The following is a 22,701-nucleotide window of genomic DNA, read 5'->3' on the forward strand; positions in this document are numbered from 1 at the left end:
TAACGGCACATCGTTCTACCTCCCTGACTCAACGCTTCATGAAAAAGACACCAGTCTTCAACTTGCACATGATGCCTGCATGAATGACATTATAGATGTTCTTATTGGATATGACTACTATTGGAACAACCAGAACATTAAGTAACGGACTGACTGTCATAGAAACACTGTTTGGTTGGACTTTGCAGGGTCCTGTAGAAAGTTTCGAAAGTGTCGCAGAAACTAATACCACCAACGTGATAAACGTCGTTGTGCGAACCAGCAACCTTGATGAAGACATTTCAAAACATCTCGAAGCGTTTTGGAATTTGGAAGAAAATTGACGGGAGTTCGCTTCCCCTGGAAGGATAACGCTGTTAAACTAGACCTGATGAAGAAAATGGCTTTGCGGAACAAGTACCCAGTAACAAAGGTCTCGGACCTGTTTACCACACAGGGCAGTTCTCAACCACAAGAGAGAAACGACAAAGACACGCCTCTTGCAGCAACTGTCTTTAAACGATTTTTTGCGTGCACGACCTGATTTGAATCCATCGGTCATCGAGCTTCTTTTTAAAGTTCATAACCAATAGCATTGCAGTTACAACTGACATTGGGAAGGCCTTTTTGGAAATTCATGTTGCTGAAGTAGACCGCAATTCATTTCGGTAATTTTGGTATGAATGCCCTCTCACACGAGGAAAAGAATTGCCAAGATAAGTAATATGGAGGATGAACGGTGTACCATTCGCAGCCACATCAAGCCCGTTCCTTCATTTTGAGAATACAAAAGGAGAAGATCAAGGTATGACCAGCCGACGACTTTCTTGGTCTGCAATAATGCAGCTAAAGTCATCAATGAAGCGGGAATGCATCTGCGTAAATGGACAACGAATTCTACAAGCATGCAGCATCTCAGCGAAGAAAAAGAAGCAGACATTAACGACGATATTTGGAATTCTCACATGTACGGGTTTAATACTTCCGAAATTATACAACTCGTGGCATCCCTGGCAAAGACAAAAAAGAATGCATTAAAGACAGCAGCTCAGATTTATGACCCATACGGCTTTCTTTCTCCGTTCATAGTGAAAGCCAAATTAATCTTAAGTTGTAGAAGAAAAAGCTGCATAGGGACGACCGTCTTCCAATTGAAATATGTGACTCTTCGGAAAGGTGGTGAAATGACCTACGTCTTCCAGAATCGCTACAGCGTAAATTTCATGCAAGCCAGCCTTGCATGCTTTTTCAGATACCAGTACAATGGCATATTCACGAACAGAGACAAAGAATTCAATAGTTACGACAATAGGGGCACCACTGAAACAGTTGATGCTTCCGCAATTAGAACTGTTAGCAGCTCTGACGGCAGCAGGGCTGTGCAGATAGATAAACTCAGACATTGATAAATGGAAGCCTTTCGTATCGAACAGAGTAAAGAAATACAAGCCCTGAGTTCACCAGGTCAACGTCGATATTGTCCATCAGACAGCACACTTTGGTGAAATTTGGAGTGGCTGATTAGGCAACACTTGTTTTGGCCAATGGAACTGAGAAAGCTGGAGAAGAAACAAGGATATTGCAAGTGACAACCGAAAATACCTCTCCCGTATTAACAATCTTGCCAAGAGCATGAACATCACTACTTGGATATTCCGCTTCGTTCAAAACGCAAGGATAACCGGACCAGTGTTAACTATTGAAACAGAAAGAGCAGAGAAATTTTGGATCTCTAAGATACAAAAAATTGCGTTTGGCGAAGGATACGCGTCTAATACTACCTTAATGAAATTTGCTCCTTACAAAGGTGAAGGCAACTTGATCAGAGTGGGCGGAACACTTCAGAATTCACGAACAACGAGAAGCATCTTATTCTTCTTCCGGCAGAGCGAGAATTCACCCGACAACGGTCTCACGTACAAAAGAGCATCAAAAGACTCTGGCAGTCAGTTCGACACGAACGTGTGCTGCAGTACTTCAGAAAGCATAGAATATAAATGGAAGTTTACAGCGAAACGTTCGCCATGGTGGGGTGGTTTCTGGGAAAGACTCATACGCACAGTCAAGACAGCCCTACGAAAAGCTTTGCAAAGCACGCTTCTGAACTTCGTCGAATCACTGGTGAACTCACGTCCCTTGACAACAATATCGACTCAACTTCAATACCTGGAATTACGAAGAAATCCCACGTTTCTACCATTGGCTTGACGCCACCACGGCTACATTTCATAGGCGGCGATTTCAATTGGTACCTCAAATCAACATCTACGGTTGCGAACGTTCAAAGGTTCCCTAGCCAGCTTGGCAGGCAACCACTGTCGGAGGACGCTATTCTCGGCCCACATGAGCCGAACAATGCGTGCAACTAAAGTTACGTTTACGTTTTCTGCAACACGAAGTTAGACTGAGCGGCTATATCGGGCTACCGTCTAATGTATTAGAGCATCACCCACTCTTCAACATCATCATCCTCCTCCTTCCGTAGCACACTAGCCTCAAGTCCGACCTCTCCGTATTAACCCGTCCTTCTTCTCATTCATGTACTCACATTCTGACGAGAAACCCCAGGCCTAGGTATAGCATGATGTCGATAAGCCGACGCTGGCCAATGGAGTACTGCGCTGCCTGTGTCCTAGTCTGCTCTTTGGTCCGTGTGAAGCTTTGCCCTGCAAGCGTAGTTGAAAGGTCGGTCTATAGTGGCAGTTATACAACGATGCCTCACAATTACACATTACACACATCGCTCCCTTCACCGTCTGTTTCCACCGCGTTATCTCCATCCCTGTTTGCCCCATAATGCCCTTTTGTACAGCAACTTTGCTGTCATACTGCATATCTCTCCTGGAACTGTAAGTGGTGTGCCATGAAACTCAAAATTTCATGCGCGGTGCAGTTCAGATGTAATGCCCGGGAAGCTTGTACCGCCTCAGTCACATGTGGGTGTGCACCTGACGTCCATTGCCGGAATCTGCAGCCTTACTCAAAGAGTGGAGCTAATCAATTCACGGACCAAGATGCTCCGGCAATTGAACACCATTGTGAACGCAATGCCACCAATTCTAGCAAGCAGAACGACACGAAGCCAACGCTACCATTGGCATCCCATTCGACCTACAGGTCCTTGCGTCGAAGAGGCCGCAGCTAGAACACAGACAAGCAGTCCTGCAAGCATGCGAATGCAACGAACCTCTTACAACGTAATTCCCTTGTTCAGCCTAACACGCTATTGTAGTCGATGAAATGGGGGTAGGCGAGGTTTGTACGGACAAACCAAAACTAGTCAAACGCGCATCCATGTTGTGCACTACGGAGCCAGGTTACCTCAGTCGTCTAGCGGTGCCTTCACGTCCCTTCCTTACTGTGTCGCTTATGTGCCGCCGATTCCAGCACCGTGAAGTCTAGCTAGTGACATAATGCGAGGACGCTGGTTCTTTCACCAGGCACCAGTGTCCACGGCATCCTCGTAAGCAGGCTTTGGAGCCAAGCTAGGGAACAAGTGATCGCACTACTCGGACGCATTTTCACTTTTTGCGTTCGATCATGGATGCCATGCATGGCGATGATTACGCCATATTGCAGCCCATGCGAAATTTCTTTCCGTGGGATATTTATCGTGCTTAGATTTATGTTTGCGCAAACCTTCTCTGCCTGCGAGCGTCGGCGAACAGCCATCTACGATAAACGAACACCAGTCGTGCGCATGCGTCGACGTAGCACGCACTTTTCCCCCTCACCCGGGCGATAAGCAGGCTCACGCTGCTGGTCGCCTTTCGTAAGGCGATAACCGTGCCGCTACGTTAGCCGAGTGGGTAGAGTGTCGAGCTCGCACTCGAAAGGGCCCACGTTCGAATCCTGGGAGCCGGCAACGCGAAGAGCCGCAGCGCCCATGGGGTTCGAAGCCCACGATCGAATCCTGGGAGCCGGCAAGGATTTGCACGCCGCAGCGCCCATGGGGTTCGAAAGACGAGGGCCGCCACTCGGGCGTAGTGGGGGACACGACGAGACTTTGCGGTTTTTTCCGCAAAGTCTCTTCTCGCGTCTCCACGGGTACCTGCGTGGGCAGGTGCCCGTACTTCTTTTGTTTCCTTTCTTTTTTCACGCCTATCGGGGTTGCCCGCGACTTTGCGCATGCTTGTCGCGCTAGTTAAAATTCGTAGTGCACGAATACCTTTGCGCCAGCGACATACAACTCCTTCGAAGTGTAAGAATAACAGCACGAAAAGACAAGGACGAGAAGGGCACACACACATGCGTGCTGCCGTCCTTGTCTTTCGCGCGCTGTTATTCTTTCACTCCGAAGGAGTTGTATGTCGCTGGCGCAAAGGTATACATGCACTATGAATGGCAACAAATAAGCCTTCACATCAACTACTGGCCATGTTCATGATTCACTGTGTGGTAATTCAAACTAGCGTGACGCTCTTTGACAGTACACGCACCGCCCAAGACGCCCGTGAAACGTGTAGAACACGGCTGCACTCACCTGCTTCAGCTGGCGATACGAGGACGTCTGGGGGCGCCGGGAACCCAACTCCACACACTCCTGCACAGGTTGAAATTGCATGTTTTGTACAGCTCCGTGGGTCCCTCCGGGTGTTGGGTTCATATTCATATCAGTGCAGTGTCATGGAAAGTTTGTGGACACACAGAGTATGAAGTGCCTTTGCAAACCTATTAATATTGGCTTTATTAAAAGACAAAAGAGAGCGGCATACAAAGGGTGCGTACTTATCCCCATGGAATAATCGCTCGCCCTTCGGAGCCACCAAACAGTTTTGTCTCCTGCTTTGCATATTTTTTTTTTCATTCGCTTGGGTTGTCATGCAGCGTAACCTAAGTATGAAATTATGCTTAAATATAAGCATCCTGGCCCGTTTGCTATATACTGCTACAGCGAAGCTTTGTGAAAAATCTGTACGGACAATGGACCAGTTGCATACGTATTCTACTATAAAATGCGCATTTGGTACATTGCCTACAGCTTACCCATATCATGCCCCTAATTATTCCCAAATATAAACAAAATACGAAACGAGGGTTTAGTAGTTGTCTGAAACACTTGCATTAAAGGCAGGAAAGTGAATGTACCGCAACGCATTGCGCTTAAAATTATCTCGTGCTATTGCTTTAGGAGTCAGGGAAAGATTTCGATTGGCGGCAGTATGACTCCCTGGAATGCTCCAATGAATACCTTTCTACAACGACTGTAATGAACCTACACAGAATATTTACATAGTTCACCGAGGATACCGGGGGGGAAAGAACTAAATGCCGTATATAACGCATAATAATTGGGAGACAGAGACTAATCAGCAACCTAAAAAGTTCAAATTTTCGATACATGCCACCAAAGAGTGCCCCTCATTTTCTTGAAATATGAACATCTGCTGTTCTTTCTCCTGCTGGGATACAATTAATAGTGTAGCTCTTATTTAGAAACAGCCTGAAAATGAAATCGACAAGGTAAAACGTGACACAAACTTTGAGAAAAAAAGTTCAAGTCAGTGTTCTATTGGTAATTAAAGGGGCCGTGAACCACTTTTATCGAAGTGGAGAAGGGACATTTGGAGTGAAAATAGGCCATTTCAGAAATACTTTGCCGCAAAAAGTACTTCAATGCGTTCAGCAGAAGCGGAGCTATTGGCAATCAGACACAGCCTCCGCTGTGATCCCCCTCCTCCTTCAATGCCTTGTACTGCGAAGCCTCAACGCTCCGCCTTGGCAATGTCACCGTGCCGCGCATTTAAATTTCATTCTGGATGTTAACACAGACGCCAGTACTTCCGATATTTGTGCCTACGACGCACTACCGCGTCAGCGAAACGCGGTCGTCCGGCCAGGCTTGTGTCTCCTCCATGGCGTTTGTGCCGTCCTGAAGTCCAACTTAGAATTCCAGGACTTCAGAATAAGTCAGATTTATCACGTCTGCACTGAAACAATTGAGCTTACTCCGGTTGTACGACAGATACAAGCAATCACGTGCACGACTATACGGACGGATCGACTACATCGACCAGTTCTGGCGGTGCTGTGTTTATACCGACGAGAGGAGTAACAATGCGATTCAAGAGCTCACAGCTCTGCGCATTGCCCTTGAATTTATAGACATGGGCCGGGCTTTCAAACTCGAGACCGGCTTTACAAAGTGTGTAGGCAGTTCTCCGACGTGGAGCTCACGAACAAATAACATACGAAATTGTCAAACTTCACCACGACGTCAAGCAGAAACGCCACGGAATTATTTTCCAGTGGCTACCTGGCCATGGCGGGATCAGTGGAAACGATCTCGCAGACAAAGCTGCCCGAGAGTCACATCAAGAACAACACAGCGTTCCCATTCCTCTTTCCAGGACAGACGCTGGAAGGCATCTTCGTCACCTGGCACGCAAGCTCTCTTTAACAGAGTGGAACACCCAAAATATAAGGCGCACTAGGCTATACGAACTGAACCCTTCGCCAACTTCGGGATTCACCGACGTGAGGCGACGTGGCTTTGATGGGAATGACCAAAAGTGCGACGTCTGCGGCAGCGAAGAGAACATAGATTTGACACAATAAATGCTCTAACTGCGATCGATTTTTTTCTGACCACTTGTACCGCCAGTGCCCATACCGGCGTCGCAGCTTGCTTGCATGATCTTAGACTGAGCACGTGTCATTTTCGGACATCGCTGGGAAAAGCTGACGTCACAGTCATATCTCACTCCAAGAGTGTGCTACCGAGTCGAATGTGAGCAGCTGTGACAGGGACTGTATTGAGGACTATAGACAGCCACCAGCAGCTTGGCGTGCTTGCGTGAACAAATATATGCATTATGAAAGCAACAGCGATCGCTCTTTTTGGACAAAAAAAAATAACGAATCAAGAAATCAACAAACCAGCCCCGTTTAGTGACAACACCTATTTACGATTACGAAAAGTTAGTGCGGCTCTTACACGCATATATAAGGTTGTTTCCAACTACCAGCATACATATGGCCGAAGCCTACAACCCGTAACGCGCGGCCGTATTTTGATGAAGCCGAAATGCAAACACGCTCCTGTACGTAAATTTAGGTGCACGCTAAATAAGCTCAGGCGGTCCAACTTAATCCGGAGTGCGACCTGCCTGATAATCAGATCGTGGTTCTGGCACGTAATACCCCAGAATTGGGCAATTACCTCTTGCAATTAACCTGGAGTACCCAGTGGCTACGGAGCACCTGACCAATGTGGTGGTCAGGCGTGCGACGCGGTAGAAGGTTCTAATAACCTCTGGAACCTGAACGCGACAACGTTTAACAGACGAACCCTGTCGAGTTAGGTTAGCACAGCAGCTAATCCTGCTGCCTGATAATTCTGGAAGAATTATCAGATCCATTGTCTGGGGATATTATTGACCTTAGTGAGGTTAGATACACGGTTAGATACACAATACGCGGTAGGACTTCTAATTCATAAGGAGATGACGGGAAGCATAGATGAATTCTAAATCATTAATGAAAAGGTAGGAGTTGTCGTAATAAAGCTAAATAGGCCATATAGATTAGATGTAGTACATGCCTATGCTCCAATGAATGGAACAGTTTTATGAATATGTTGAATTAGCAATGAGAAAGTTATAAACACTGTATACTGTATTCATGGACGGCATCAATGCAATAGTGGGGGGAAATCAGGCTGGGCAACAGGCATTCAATTACGGCATTCTTCCGAGGAGCAGTAGATGAGAGATGTTGGTAGAATTCGAGGAAACGAATAGACTCTGAATAATAAATACCTTCTACCGGAAAAGAACCTGCAAAAGAGCTAATGAAGAAACAAGAAATGAAATACATTCTGCCGAAATCAGCACAATGCAGGATATAGAAGTGTTGGGTAGGGTAGGGTAAAAACAGACGAATGCAGGCTGGTGCTCGAAAACAAATATGAAGCTTTAGAAGCCGAATAATAATATGTGGTTCTTTATTGGCGCAAGGGCGAGATGTGGCATTTGGTGATGGGCCCTCAATGTATTACGAAAGGAGTGGACAGTTAGTTCCTAATGGTAAATGCAACGGGGCTCTAAAAACGCCTAAAATAATTCGCTATCACTTGCGTAAATAAAGTGCGGCGGCACACATCTCGTTGATTCTGTGGCGAGTACATGTAGCCTTGACATGGGACGACCGAAGAAGAATTGGGAATACCGTGTATAGCAGCACTTAGCATTTCCTGGCAAAACTGGAAGAAAAGCTAGGTCGATCACCAACTCCACTGTTTGCTGCAGCCTTGCTTGCGCCGCTAGTGCAAGCTGTCCACGGTCTTCTTTTTTAACGCGACAGCGTTAAGGGCCCGGCGTCGGCAAGCGGCGCGCGCGATGCGGGTGGCGGATGATGTTGATGATGTATGGAGTTTTTTGGCGCAAGGGCTAGGGATGGCGAAAGAGCGCCAAGAAAATCTTAACAATGAACAGCGTGCAACTGAGCATGTCGTATCGTACGCCTTTGTCATATCAAAAATATAGACAAGTATTGCTTGTGTACAAATGCATCACGGATGTTTGCTTCGATGTGCACGAGGTGGTCAGTTGTAGATCGGTCTTCTCTAGAGCCGCATTGAAATGGGTCAAGCATTCTGTTCGACTCTAGGAAATGTACAAGGCGGCGATTGATCGATTGATCATTTTTTCAAAAAGCTTACAAAGGCAGCTTGTAAGCGCTATAGGGCGGTAACTGGTCAGCAATGAAGTATCATTACCATGCTTCAAAACTGGGATGACAATAGCTTCTTTCCATTTAGATGGAAGATACCCAGCCGCCCAGATGGTATTGAAAAGTGCCCCGGTGTTGACCCGGTGCAGAGCTCTGACAAGCTGACAAGGCGGCTTTAAGTTCGGCAATGCCAAAAGGACGGTTATAAGGTTCGTTTGGGCTACATTTCCTGTTCAGAGCCTTACGTTCTTCTATAGTTTTATATTTTAGGAAGCTCTCCGAATAGTGGGTGGAGCTAGACACGCGCTCGAAGTGTTCACCAAGAGCGTCGGCCTGGTGTTCCAACTTGTTCCTTCTTTATCCACCAGGGGCAAGGGATGAATTTGTTGTCCCTTAAGCCTCCTCTGCCCATTCCATACTTTTGCCTCCTGTGTGAATGAATTAATACCGGATAGGAAACCTCTCCCAGCTTGCCCTCTTAGCTTGTCGTCGCATTCGCCTTCCTTGTGATTTAGTTTGCTTAAATTTGATCAAATTTTCCGCGGTTGGGGATCGACGGAGTATGCCCCACGCTTTAATTTGTTTTTTTCCGCGCCTCCTTGCACTCGTCTTTTGGATGAGCTACCGCTTGATTGTGGAATGAACTTGTTTGCTGCGTCGATGATAAAATGTTGTGACAAGTAAGTCGATTCCTTAAAATGATTCCATTGGGCGGAGGCTAGTTTCCACCTAGGAGCATGTGGTGGGCAATAAGGAGTGTTCATGAGCACAGCATTTCGCACAAGTTTGGCGGTATTTGCAGTGGCGGTCTCCAAATGACACTAGATTAGGCAGTTTCTCGTGCTGTTTCACATCACGGAGTTCCAAGAGGAGATCCCCGCTTGCCATCCTGGATGCTTTATAGTCTGGTCCAAAAATATCAAAGTCTTTGACACAAGGAAAGGTGACATTGTTCGTACTGATTCTCTTTGGTGACCAAAACACTGGAAGGCTTCATCGGTTTCAGACGGCGATCAGGGAGGGGAGGGAATAAGCTATATATGAATTTTTCGGCAGCAACGCCAGCCACCCACCATGGAGCCCAACAAGAGGACACTGCAGACGCCATATGAAATGTCCAAGGTTGGCTACCCACACAAGGTTAACCCTAGGTGCTTGGGAAATTGGAAGTAAAGGAAGTGAACAGAAAACAGGATAGATTGAAAGTGAGAGAGAAAGACGAAGATTTAAGAGGAGGACAGGAAGAGGCAACTGCCGATTTCACCTGGGTGGGTCAGCCCATGGGTGCCGTCTATGGGAAGCAGAGGCCGAAGAGGTGTGTCGCCTCCGCCGGGGGGCCTTAAAGGTCCGAACACCCGGCGTCGGCTCAACCTCTAGGATCCCCCTTTCCCCAGACACAGCTAAGCCGCGCACGGCTACACGCGGGATGGTCCATGTGCTCCCATGTGCTCGGGTAGGTGGTGTCGCAACTCACCAAACGCCTGCTGACGCAGACGCCCCTGCGGGGTGCGGGTGGCGGAGAAAAAATCATCCCCAACCGCTACCGCGCAGGCCCTCCACGTGCTGCAAGGTTTTGGTGAACAAAAATTGAATTTCTCACAGTGAAATCCATCAGGAAAATGGTAAAGTACGACGTACTTTACCATTCGGCGTCGGATTGAAATTTGAATGTACGAGGAAATTTACTCAAACACAAACCCCTTTTCCAGCATTTCTACTAGACCTGCGCGCGTCGAGGCAACAATTCGTAATAATAGCAAACAATTCATAAAATAATAAAAAAAGGTGCTAGGGCCTTCACCTTTTAATATAAGACCACGTATATATTGCTCCTTGAAAAACGTCTTTCCAGCAATACATTTAAGTTTAAAAGTGAAGCCGACTTTAAGGGGATCGGTGTACACTTGTTATTATACGCTGGCTTTCCCACGTTCACGGCTGGAGTGAATGAAGCCTACTTGCCGTATGGGAACGATGCGATGCGAACGGGTCCCGATAATGCTATCGCGTTCAACTCTTAAAGGCGAAGCTTTAGCGTCCTCAAATCTTTTGATGATGATGTGTGGTGTTTTATGGCGCAAGAGCTAGTTATGGCCAAAGAGCGCCATGCCAGTGTTTGTGAGTCTGCAGTGGAGCGATGAAGCGTGGCTGTAAAAGGGCCTAAAAATAATCGCTGTAAAGTGCGTAAAATATACATGTACTAAAATCATGGCAATGGCATGAGGTGTACTATGAAATTGAGAGGGAATGACACGATATTTAAAATATTTAAGATGCAGTAATTGGCAAGAAGCACTACTGCCTAAACAGAGGCATGTGCTATAAAAAACTACTATCACAGCGGCATCCTCTGGAGAAAGGATGCGCTACGACCTTAATGGGCTAATAACATGCAGGACCACATCGTTCAAGAAATCGACGACTGCTTTGGCGTTAAAAAGTGGTTCTTCACCAAGAAACATGATGGGATGGAGAGGCACATGATACCGGTACGCTTGAGGAAAATATTTCTTTCTCTCTCTTTCAGCTTCCCGACACTCCACGAGGACACGGAGGGCGGTCAGCCTCTCGCCACATCTACCACAGGTTGGTGTTTCATCACCAGTAAGCAAAAAAATTGTGGGTACCATATGCATGTCCTACTCTTTGACGACAGAACAGGACGTCAGTTCGTCGTGTTTTTGTTACGGGGGGCCAGAAACCTAACTGCGGTTTTACCAAGTGGAGCTTATTATTTCTTTCCGCATCCCACAAGCGTTGCCAGTGGCTTCGCAGTTTCTTTCGCAGGGAAGGCTTCAAATCCGTTGCAGGAACAACAGCTGTAGGGGGATGTAATGCCTGATATGTAACTGATGTGGCCATTTGGTCTACTCGAACATTACCCTCGATGCCTCTATGGCCCGGCACCCAGCATATAATCACATGCTGGTTAGATATATATGCTTTAAACAGAACAGAGTAGAGCTCATTAAGTACAGGATTTTTGTGTTTACAGAGTGATTGCAATGCTTTCACAACACTTTGCGAGTCTGTAAATATGATAGTCTTTTTAAGTTTTGATTTCATTATATACTTTACAGCCGATAATATTGCATAGGCCTCAGCCGTAAACATACTTGTCTCCGGGTGCAGTACACCGGATTCCGAAAACGATGGTCCGATGGCTGCATAAGATACCCCGTCATGTGACTTGGAAGCGTCTGTGTAAAACTCCGTACACGAGTATTTAGATTGGAGTTCTAAGAAATTCATTCTAATGTGTGCCTCTGGCGCGTGTTTAGTGACCTCTACGAACGATGTGTCACACTCTATGGGCTGCCAATGCCACGGCGGCAACAGTTTCGCTGGGGCCATAGGACATTGTTCAAGCAACGGAACACCCATTTCCTCACTGAGGTTCCTCACACGCAAAGAGAACGGCTTTCTCGCTGCAGGTCGATTATGGAAGAGTGTGGCAGCGGTCACGTCATTTATAGTTGAATAAGAGGGATGTTCAATGTTTGCTTGTACTTTCAGAAAATATGTAAAACTGCTGTATGACCGCTGCAGATGAAGTGACCACTGATTCGACTCTACGTAGAGGCTCTGGATTGGACTTGTCCTGAAAGCACCAGTAGCGAGACGGATACCCAAGTGGTGAACGGGGTCTAGAATTTTTAATGCACTTCGCGTTGCAGAATTAAAAATTATAGACCCGTAATCAAGGCGTGAGAGGACAAGACTCTTATACAAGTTAAGCAAACACTTTCGATCACTACCCCAGTCGTACGGACAGAATCTTTAAAAGGTTCATTGTCTTCAGGCATTTTGCCCTCAGATACTTAATATGAGGAATAAATGTAAGCTTCGAATCTAAAATAATGCCTAGAAACTTATGCTCGCTGCTCACAGAGAGCGCATCTCCTTTGATTTCTATACTGGGGACAGGCGTTATGCCTCTCTTGTTTGTAAAGAGTACGCAAGTGCTCTTCTGGGCGTTTACTTTAAAACCGTTCTCATCTGCTCATTTGGACAATCTGTTTATTTCCAGCTGCACTTGTCGTTCGCAGATGGCAATATTATAAGACTCAATGCGAACAAGGTGGTCTGTTGTGGACATACCTTCCCTGAAACCACGTTGGAAGGGGTCTAGTAATTTATTTTCAAGGAAACAGATTAAGCGCCTGTTGATCATTTTTTCAAATAGTTTGCACAGACAGCTTGTTAGCGCTATTGGCCTGTAGCTGCTGGCTAGGGACGGGTCTTTGCCTTGTTTAAGCATGGGAATGACTATAGCTTCCTTCCACGAGGACGGGGATATATCCATGCGCCCACATGACATTGAAAAGATACAGGAGTGTTTTCAGCGCTGCAGGATTCAGGTGCTTAATCATTTCATATATGACACGATCACCGCCTGGCGCCGAGTTATTGCAGCAAGCGAGGGATGCTTTCAGTTCAGCTAAAGTAAATGGATAGTTGTAGGCCTCACTCGATGAACCTTTACGTTTTAGGGGCTGTCGCTCTTCGCGTTCTTTGACTCTCAGAAATGCTTGTGTGTAGTGGGACGCACTGGAGATATATTCAAAGAGTTCGCCCAGACAACCAGCCTGATCTTCCAGGCTCTCTCCTTGAGTACTTACTAAGGAGAGTGGGTGTACCTCCCGGCCTTTTAATTTATTTACTCGATTCCACACTTTCGTCTCATCCGTGTAAGAATTTATACTGGAGATGTACTTCTCCCAACTCTCCCTTTTAGCACGACGACGTGTTCTTCTACCCTGGGACTTGATTAGTTTCAAACAAATAAAGTTTTCGGCGGTTGGAGAGTCGCGAAGTCGTCCCCAAGCTTTGTTTTGATTTTTCCGTGCTTCCTTGCATTCTTCGTTCCACCACGGGATACGACGTTTATTAGCCAGTCTGTTAGTTTGACGGATGCATGTTGTGGCAGTCTCAATTATAAAGCCCGTTATATATGCTACAGCATCGTCTATATTTAAAGAGGCAATATCATCCCTGCTTAAATACGTTTGTTCTTGGAAACGTTCCCACTTAGCCGAGTCAACCTTCCATCGGGGAATGTGTGGGGAACATAGATCTTGTTTTGTCAGTTTTAACATGATTGGGAAGTGGTCGCTCCCAAAAAGGTTCTTCAGAACGGACCACTCCAGGTACGGAATCAGTGTACTCGACACGATACTTAAATCTATAGAGAAGTATGTGTTGTGCGCCATGCTGTAGTAAGTTGGCTCTTTCTTATTAAGTAAACATGCTCCTGAAGAAAAGAGAAAGTTTTCAATTAGGCGTCCTCTCGCATCGCAACGAGAGTCTCCCCACAATGTGTTATGTGCGTTTAAATCTCCGACAACTATGTATGGTGCCGGAAGTTCATCTATGTAGTTCTGAAATTCAGTTTTATTAAGTTGACAATTAGGAGGGATGTCTATAGAGCTAACAGTGACTAGCCTGTCAAACAATACCCCTCGGACAGCAACTGCCTCTAGGGGCGTACGAAGTTTCAGTTCTCGACAGGCAAACACCTCTGTCAACTACTATAGCAACACCGCCGGATGACACGGAGGGTGTCATCGCGGTCTTTGCGAAAGATTGCGTATTGCCGGAGAAAGTTGCATTGTGTAGATTTAAGGTGTGTCTCCTGAACACACAGCACCTTCGGATTAAACTTGTGTAGGATTTCTTTGACGTCATCGAGGTTTTGTAGGAGTCCTCTGACGTTCCACTGTATTATTTGTGTATTCATGTTGAAAGTGTTTTTTTGTGCTGTGTGTAAAGGAGACTAACTTAAGCTACAGAGCCCTTGTCGGGCCCTGTGATGCGGGATTTTTCTTTTTTGGAGCGATCGCGAGATTATCGCCGCTCCTGAGGCGCTGGTGGCGCCGTCTGGCCGGTTGTTGTGTCCATCGCCTCTTGTGAGGCGCTGGACACGCGGCTCTTGCGAGCGGTTGGTTTGACGAGAATGCCTCGCCTCGAGGGACGAGGCCCTGGAGGCCACCAGCCCGGAGGTCGATGGCCCCTTCTTGTAAATTGGCGGAGCAGCGCTAGCTGCAGCCGCCGAGGGGGCGGATGGCGTCACTGCCGGCTCACTGTGTGTGGGCCGGACAGCCGCCGGAAGCCGTTGCGACGCGCCACTTCGGCAAAGGTGTTCTTTGGCAGGTATCACACTCGCCTGCGTGCCTCTTTGAACGAAATATTTTCTTTGACTTTGATTGTGACAATTTCTTTTTCCTTCTTCCAGGATGGGCAGGACCGTGAATATGCGGCGTGCTCCCCATCACAGTTCACGCAGTGGAGAGTTTTTTTTTTCATGTTTCAGAAAGGTGTTCATTGGCACTGCATTTTGCACAAGTCTGACGGCCTCGGCAGTTCTGTGAACTGTGCCCGAATCGCTGGCACTTAAAACATCGGAGCGGGTTAGGCACGTATGGCCTGACACGGATCTTGACATACCCGGCCTCAATGGTCTCGGGTAGCACACTAGAACCAAAGGTAAGAATAACATGTTTCGTTTGGATTCCTTTCCATCGCGCCTCATCTTAATTCGCTTTACGTTAACCACGTTCTGTTCTTTGAGTCCTTCCAAAAAGTTCTTCCTCAGTGAGCTCCATCATGTCATCGGTCTGAGATTACACCACGAATGGTGTTCATGGTACGGTGAGGGTGACCGTAACTGGGATTTGCCCGAAAGAGACTAGTTTAGGCAGCTTTTCATACTGTTTTTTGTCGCGGAGCTCCAAGAGGAGGTCACCGCTGGCCAACTTAGTTGCTTTGTAGCCTGGGCCTATAGCTTCTGTCATACATTGGAAACGAGGAACGGTTGAGATAATCCTCACAGTCTTCTCTGGTCTTTCACTGTGTACTACATGGTAGCGCGGGAAATTCTCTATTTGGTGGCCAAAAAACTTGAAAAACATCTTCGGTGCGCCCCTGTTTCTGGGGCGATCAGGGAGTTTGGAGAAAGCACGATCCATAGGTATATCTAAATTTCCGGCACAAACGCCAGCCGTCCACCATGGAGCCCAACAAGGGGACGCCGCAGGGACATATAGGAAGCAAGTCATGCAGACGCCAACTGTACGTTGCCGCTATAACCAAATATGTACAGCCAAGGTTGGTTGCACAACACAAGGTTAACCCTCGCTGCCTGGAAAGTCGGAAGTAAATAGAAGAGAGGAGAATACAGGAAAGATTGAAAGAAAGATGGAAAGACGCGATTGGAGAGGGGACAGGAAGAGGCAACTACCGATTTCCCTCGGTGGGTCAGTACGGGGGTTGCGTCTACGTGAAGCCGAGGCCAAAGGGGTGGTTCCCTCCGCCGAGGGCCATAAAGGTCCAACGCACTCAGCATTGGCTCAACCCCCAGGATTCTGTTTTCCCCGGACACGGCTAAGCCGCGCACGGTTAGACGCGGGAGGGTCCAGCACTCGTGTGCTCGGGTGCGTGGTGTCGCAACACACCAAACGCCTGCTTGCGCAGACGGCCCTGCGGGGCTCCAATTTTTATTGTATGTACTTTGCGGCATGCTTGCATCACGCGTACAAGCAACCGCCGAATATTCAAGCTGAACTATGACGAGTGCCCTTGAAACCGCTTCTGCGTACACGGCTACGCTGCCTCGAAACAAGTCTAGCTCCATGCCACAGCCACGGCGCGGGTGACCGATCACCCCCTCCGTGGTTTCCAAATGTTGTTTCGAATGGCTTGCATTATTTTTTGAACCGAAGTTGTGTGCAGAAGTTGTGTACCGCAGAAGAGTGTGAATAGTTCTTGGAGACATTAAGCAACCAGACCGCCCAGTCAAGCCGGTCAGGTGCAGCGAACGATCGCATGCCTGCTTGTACAGGTAGCATCAGGCGCGGAACCAGGGGGGATGTCCGGATGTCCTGTACCCCCCCCCCCCCCTCAGATTTTTGCATCGCCCCCTTCGCTGACAGGGGGATGGCCCACTGTCGCAAAAAAATATGGTCACCAGCATTCTAAGCACCAGCAAAAAGATGGCACCAGCACTAGCAGGGGGAGCTTTACCGTGTGGCAATGGAATTGCCGAGGATTTCATCACAAAAAAGCACCTCTCATGCAGTTGATAAAAACATCTCCGAGAAACCAAAAATAATTATGCTGCAGGAAACCTTGGCGGATGAGATCAGCCTATCCGGATACAAAGTGACATGCAGGGCAAAGAGCCGGGTAGGGGGCTAGCCACGCTCGTACATAAGCAAATACCATTCATAGAACATGATTTGCGCCTTGGACTAAACAAATTAGAATACTTACTTGTGGAAATAATTTTGAAAAGGAATAGAGGCAAACCGCAAAGCCTCTTTTGTATCAATGTTTACAGCAGCCCTAGCGACACGAAACAAAGTTTCAGGGCACTTCTTAATAAGACTATGGCTGTTACTAAGCACGCTCCACTCATTTTTGGAGGGGATTTCAACGCCCCACATCAAACCTGGGGATATCGCTGGAATACTAAGAAAGGGGATGGACTCTGGCATCTAGCTACAGATCTTAATCTCTCCCTCATCACTGACCCAGCTTATCCCACTAGGTGTGGTACATCTGCGTGCAGGGACTCCACCCCAGACCTTACTTTTGTATCAAATTTAGCGAACGCTGGCTGGAATAATTCCAATATTGATCTGGGTAGTGATCATTACATATTACAAATAGTATTGGAAGCACCCTCCAATGAGATAAAGCACTTTAACTACATTGACTGGGATCTTTTTCGGAAAGCAAGGAAAAGCAGAGCTGAGACAGAGACAGGACAAAAGAAAACACTCCAAACTTGGACCACTCAGCTCAGGGAAGATGTAAAGGCGGCAACGAAGGCTATTACTACTGAGGAGGATATCGAAATCATGGACAGTAGGCTGGCGCACTTGATTGAAGCCAAACAATCTATGTTAAAAAGATGGAAAACGCAACGGCTGAACAGGAGACTCAGGAAGCGTATAGCATTGTTGAATAGGGAGATTGAGGAACGACTCCAGATATTTACAGCAACACAATGGGATGAGCTTTGTAATACATAGATGGTCCGAATTAAACGAAGGTGGAAAATTGGAACTTACTTAGACAATTTGCTTCTATGAGAACGACACGAAATCTAATAGAGAGAGTACAGCAGTAGCACGACTCGTCCATCGTGAGATCAGGGACACAACGGACGAGGCCATTCTTGATCGGCTCGCAGCTAAGTATTTACCACTTAAGACTAGCAATGAGAGTACAGACCAAGCCTGAATATACAGGGGAAGACTGTGAGCTATGATAAAGACGTTCACGAGAAGCGAAGTTCGCGCTGCCCTGTACGACCTCAACAGTAGATCCGCTGCCGGTCCAGATGGCATTTCCAATGGCTTTTGAAAAATCTGGACGATGACTCTATAACGTATTTAGCAGAGTATTTCAAAGAACTCTGAAAAAACGGTGATTATCCGAAGGAATGAAGAATTGCTAACACAATCATTATTCCCAAACCAGGCAACTCAATCTAGATAACTTAAGACCCATAACGTTAACATCATGTCTGGGCAAAACCATGGAGCATGTCATACTTAATACACTGACTAAGTATGGAGAGAACATAAATGTTCTTCCGTATAACCGTGATCGGATTCCGTCCTGAACTTTCGACTCAAGATGCAATGCTTTTATTCAAACATCACCTTATTCTTGCTAGCCCGCTGCATACGAGAGCTCTCCTAGGCCTAGATGTAGAAAAAGCCTTTGATCTCAATAAACATAGGGCCATATTGGATATCCGAGCGATTGCACAATATAGTCAAAGCCTTTCTCGGTTGCCGTTATGCTTGTCTCTGGTTAGGCGAACTCCAATCGACAACCCTGGAACTTGGGAATCGTGGGACCAGATTGAGGGGATCCACTTTGCAATATATGCAGATGATGTAACAATCTGGAGTGCTGAAGGTAATATGGGACAAACAGAGACCAAACTACAGGAAATAATTTATGTGGTGGAAACAATACTGGAGGGTATGGGACTGAACTGCTCTGCTAAAAAATCAGAACTATTGGTACTACGGAGCAGTAAGCGTGGGCGCAAGCCGAACGGATATATCCCAGAGCAAGAACCCCGCATTGTCATATACGCCAAGAATGGAGAAACAATCAGGCAGGTGGAGACTATTCGAGTGCTAGGACTGCTCCTGGAAGCGAATGGATCTAATTGCAGGAGGATACAACATATCTCTAACAAGTCAGAAGTCACTAGGCTTCTGCGTAGAATTACCAACAAGCATAATGAGCTAAAAGAAGACAGTGCCATAAGATTGGTACATGCATTCGCATTTTGCCACATCTCGTACGTGGCAGGCATGCTACAACGGACACAGGCTGATAAGAACAAGCTAAATGCTTTATTCAGACGACTTATAATGGCCGCACTAGGACTTCCCATCAGCACGGCCAATGATAGATTATTGCGTCTAGGGCTGCATTACACACTAGAAGAGATAGCTGAGGCTCAACAGGTGGACCACCAGGAGAGACTAATGGGGACACGACCTGGGAGGGCGCTACTTGAAGAAATAGGCGTAGAAACTAACAACCAAACCAACTGTCATATGTAAGAGGCCGCCTGCGGAGAGACAAGAAGACGACGATGTACACGGAGCGTTCCGAACGGCACAAGCGCGGGAGGCGCGTGACCCGAGGTGTGGTCGAGGCAGAAGCGAGGCTGAGCTGGTATTATCGACGTGGCTGTGGGCCGGGAAGGTCGCATCGTCAGCAACGCACTGGCGACGGGAGACTTGTAGGTATGGCCGAGTCCGTGGCGCGGGCAGTTCGAGGTGCAGCCGTCGACCTCGGAGACGTTCGAGCAAGGCTACTTGGACCAGCTGCAGCATCACACGGCAGGCCGCGCACTCCAGAGGGGATCCGCCTTCATCGACAGACCAGCGCGTTCGATGATCCCCGGAACGCCATGTCGGCATTTGAGAATGGAGCTGGACGGAGGCAACGGCCGAGAACGTCGTTAGGCCTAGTCCGTCAGGCCTCTCTGCCACGTCAGCATCAGCGACCGAGTTACAGGCGTCCACCAAGGCGACGACATCGTCAAGATCGCCGGGAGCAACGACTCCGAAAAAGACGAGACGCGGCTTGGACGAAGAGAGCCCCATGAGTCAGCGTCAAGAAACGTGAGAACATTCCATGTAAGCGGCGAGATAATCGTTGGTCAGAGTTGCCTGACTTTCGTGCGAGAAACGGCAAGAGCTACCGGAGGCGGGTTTAAGATCATGTTCATTGTTTGTTGACGATTAGGTTGTATATTAGTTAACAATTATTTACTCATTGTGTTTTAGTTCAGTGTGTGCTAGTTTGAATGAGTTTTTAGTTTGAGTTTTGAGTTTGTGTGAAATTAAAATCTTCCTGCTGTGTTGCCATGTGTCTTTCACTCCCATTTCCTTTAACACCGGCAGGCCCCTGAGATCAGTTACAAACACAGGACACCAACAAAGAAAAATTATGAACAGAATTGCAAGCGGGACTACGAGAAAAAATCAAGACGACCCCGTTCCCTAGGAACATAAGCACCCGACGCATGACCTCGAGAGACGGAAGGCAAGGGCCGAGGCACTCCTTCAAGACGTACATCAACATAAGCAGCAGGCGCTGTTCGTTGACGTTGCCTGGGTTAAAAATAAGGATACGTATACCTCCGTTGTTGTAGACACTCAAGTTAGCCTACGGGATGCCATGACCGTCTATACCAAGGGCCCAACAGTAGCAGAACAAGTAGCCGTCACCTTAGCCATCCGGGCAAATCGGTGGACACATATTTACTGTGGCTCTAGAACAGCCATACGCAACTTTACTAACGGATATGTGACACGGATGGCAACCAGGTTACTAGACAAGGTCAACAGTGAGAGGATCGAAATCCGCTGGTTTCCTGCACATCTGGGGGTGGTGGACGGAACTCGGAGAAACCTCAATGAGGTGGCAAATGAAGCAGTACGAGGACTTTCTAGCCGTGCTCTTCAAGACCGAGCAACTTACACTTCACCCGGGGAACACAGGGATCAATTATTAACATATAACGAAATCACGAAGCATTATTATTTAAGCAGACGGGAATACCCAATGCCACACGGTAAGCTTTGCCGAGCCCAAACGGTCACATTACGTTTGCTACAGACAAGGACATACCCAAGTCCAGATTTTATTAACAGGATCTATCCCGAGTTGGAAATTCTAACCAATTTTAATCAGTGCAATGAAATATTTACTCTTGACCACACGCTGTGGCAGTGCACCGCGGTCTTCACAGACTGCGACAAGAAACAAGGATGGTGGCGGCAAGTGCTACACAGTGAATCACTCTCTGACCAATTACGGACAGTCCAGAAGTCCCGCCATGTGGCTGAAGGGCTCGGCATGACAGTCCTTACGTGGGAGAGGCACGCGTCAACGTACGGTTGACCTTCAGGACTCAATAAATTTATTCATACCATACCATGGACTTCACGTTGCCAGAACTTGACGTGCCTTTTTCGGCCGCGGGGAATTTGGCGACTTCCATTGCGATGACTGCTGTTTGGTTGCAGGAACGTAGCCATAAACCCATGTTTCATCCCGGGTTATTACACTATAGAGGAATGTGGGATTGTCTCTTACTTGTTGCGTCAGTTCCGTACGGACAGAAACACGGTGCAGATTCTGTTCGTCAGTGAGCAGACTTGGCACGAATTTTGCAGAAATGCGCCTCATGTTCAAAACATCTGACAAAAGTTGCTGAACTGTGCCGTACGATTGTCCTACAATGTCGCATACATCCTTTATAGTTAGCCTGCGAGTTCCAACGATAGCCTTACGGACTTCCGCTATCGTTTCCGGGGTTGTGCTCGTTGACGGGCGTCCGGAACGTTCAACGTCGTCAACACACATTCCACCCTCTTTGAAGCGTTTATGCCATAAAAACGTCCTACTTTGGCTTATGATGTCGACACCAAAAGCGTCCTCTAGCATACGATGAAATTCTGCAGCAGTTTTGCCAAGTTTAAAGAAAACTTGATGCAAATCCTTTACTCCTTGAAGTCTGTCATATTGGTTGCTAAGAAATGCGCCAAATCAGTGAAACATTGCGTTGCAAAACAACACTTCGCAAAACAATACCTTCTTAGACGCAAGTCGTTCAGCACACTGATCCGCAAGGCATGCTGCTAGCTACATCTAGAGGCGGAAATGTGTACCGCACTGAGTTTGCCAGTGCTTTTAAAATTCCCTGAACTTTTGGGTAGCAGCTCATACTTCCAAGCCCTTGCGTTTCAAAGGCTCTGGTAACGCAGTAGTGCTTCTTGGAAAGTTTTACCACTGACATATTTTAGTGTTTCATCCCTTCGCATTGTTTCTTTGTGTTTATAGTATACTTCATTGGTCATTGCCATAATTTTATTACATACTTATATTACGCACACTACAGGGGTTATCTTTATGATCCCTTTACAGGCAAGCCACATTCAAATCTCATAATTCATTGCTCCATTATAAGCTCATAGGAGTGGCCTGACGCTCTTTGGCAATACTTGGCCCTTGTGTCACAAAGCACCAAATTCATCATCATAATTATTTGAAGCAATGTAGCAGTAATATGTAATGTAGCAGTAATAAGTAATATAGCATGCTGAACGATTGCAAAACACTATAAAGCGTGGTGCTACTACAATGTTCGAGATAAACCGCTGGTCAGTGGAATTAAATTTTTCTTGTCAAAAATGTCTTATATATGCAGCACCGAGCGACTAGAATAATGAGCGAATTGCAAAATTTGTAATAAATTACAATACCACTTTATGGACGCGAAATTTTGCGAATGAGCCCTGCGTTAGTGATTGATTTCCAAAATTGCGTAGACTCTCAGACTATCCTTTACTCGCTCGGCGCTATTTTTTATGATTAAGTCACGAGATCGTGTCCCTGTCCAGAAAGGCTGTTGCTAATAAAAACAATTTCATTAAAAAAGAATATATCCTTAGATTATACATGCCAAAACACAATCTGATTATTAGGCACGCCGTTGTGGAT

This window comes from Dermacentor silvarum, chromosome 11 (genome assembly GCF_013339745.2).
Source record: "Dermacentor silvarum isolate Dsil-2018 chromosome 11, BIME_Dsil_1.4, whole genome shotgun sequence".
Lineage (NCBI taxonomy): Eukaryota > Metazoa > Arthropoda > Arachnida > Ixodida > Ixodidae > Dermacentor > Dermacentor silvarum.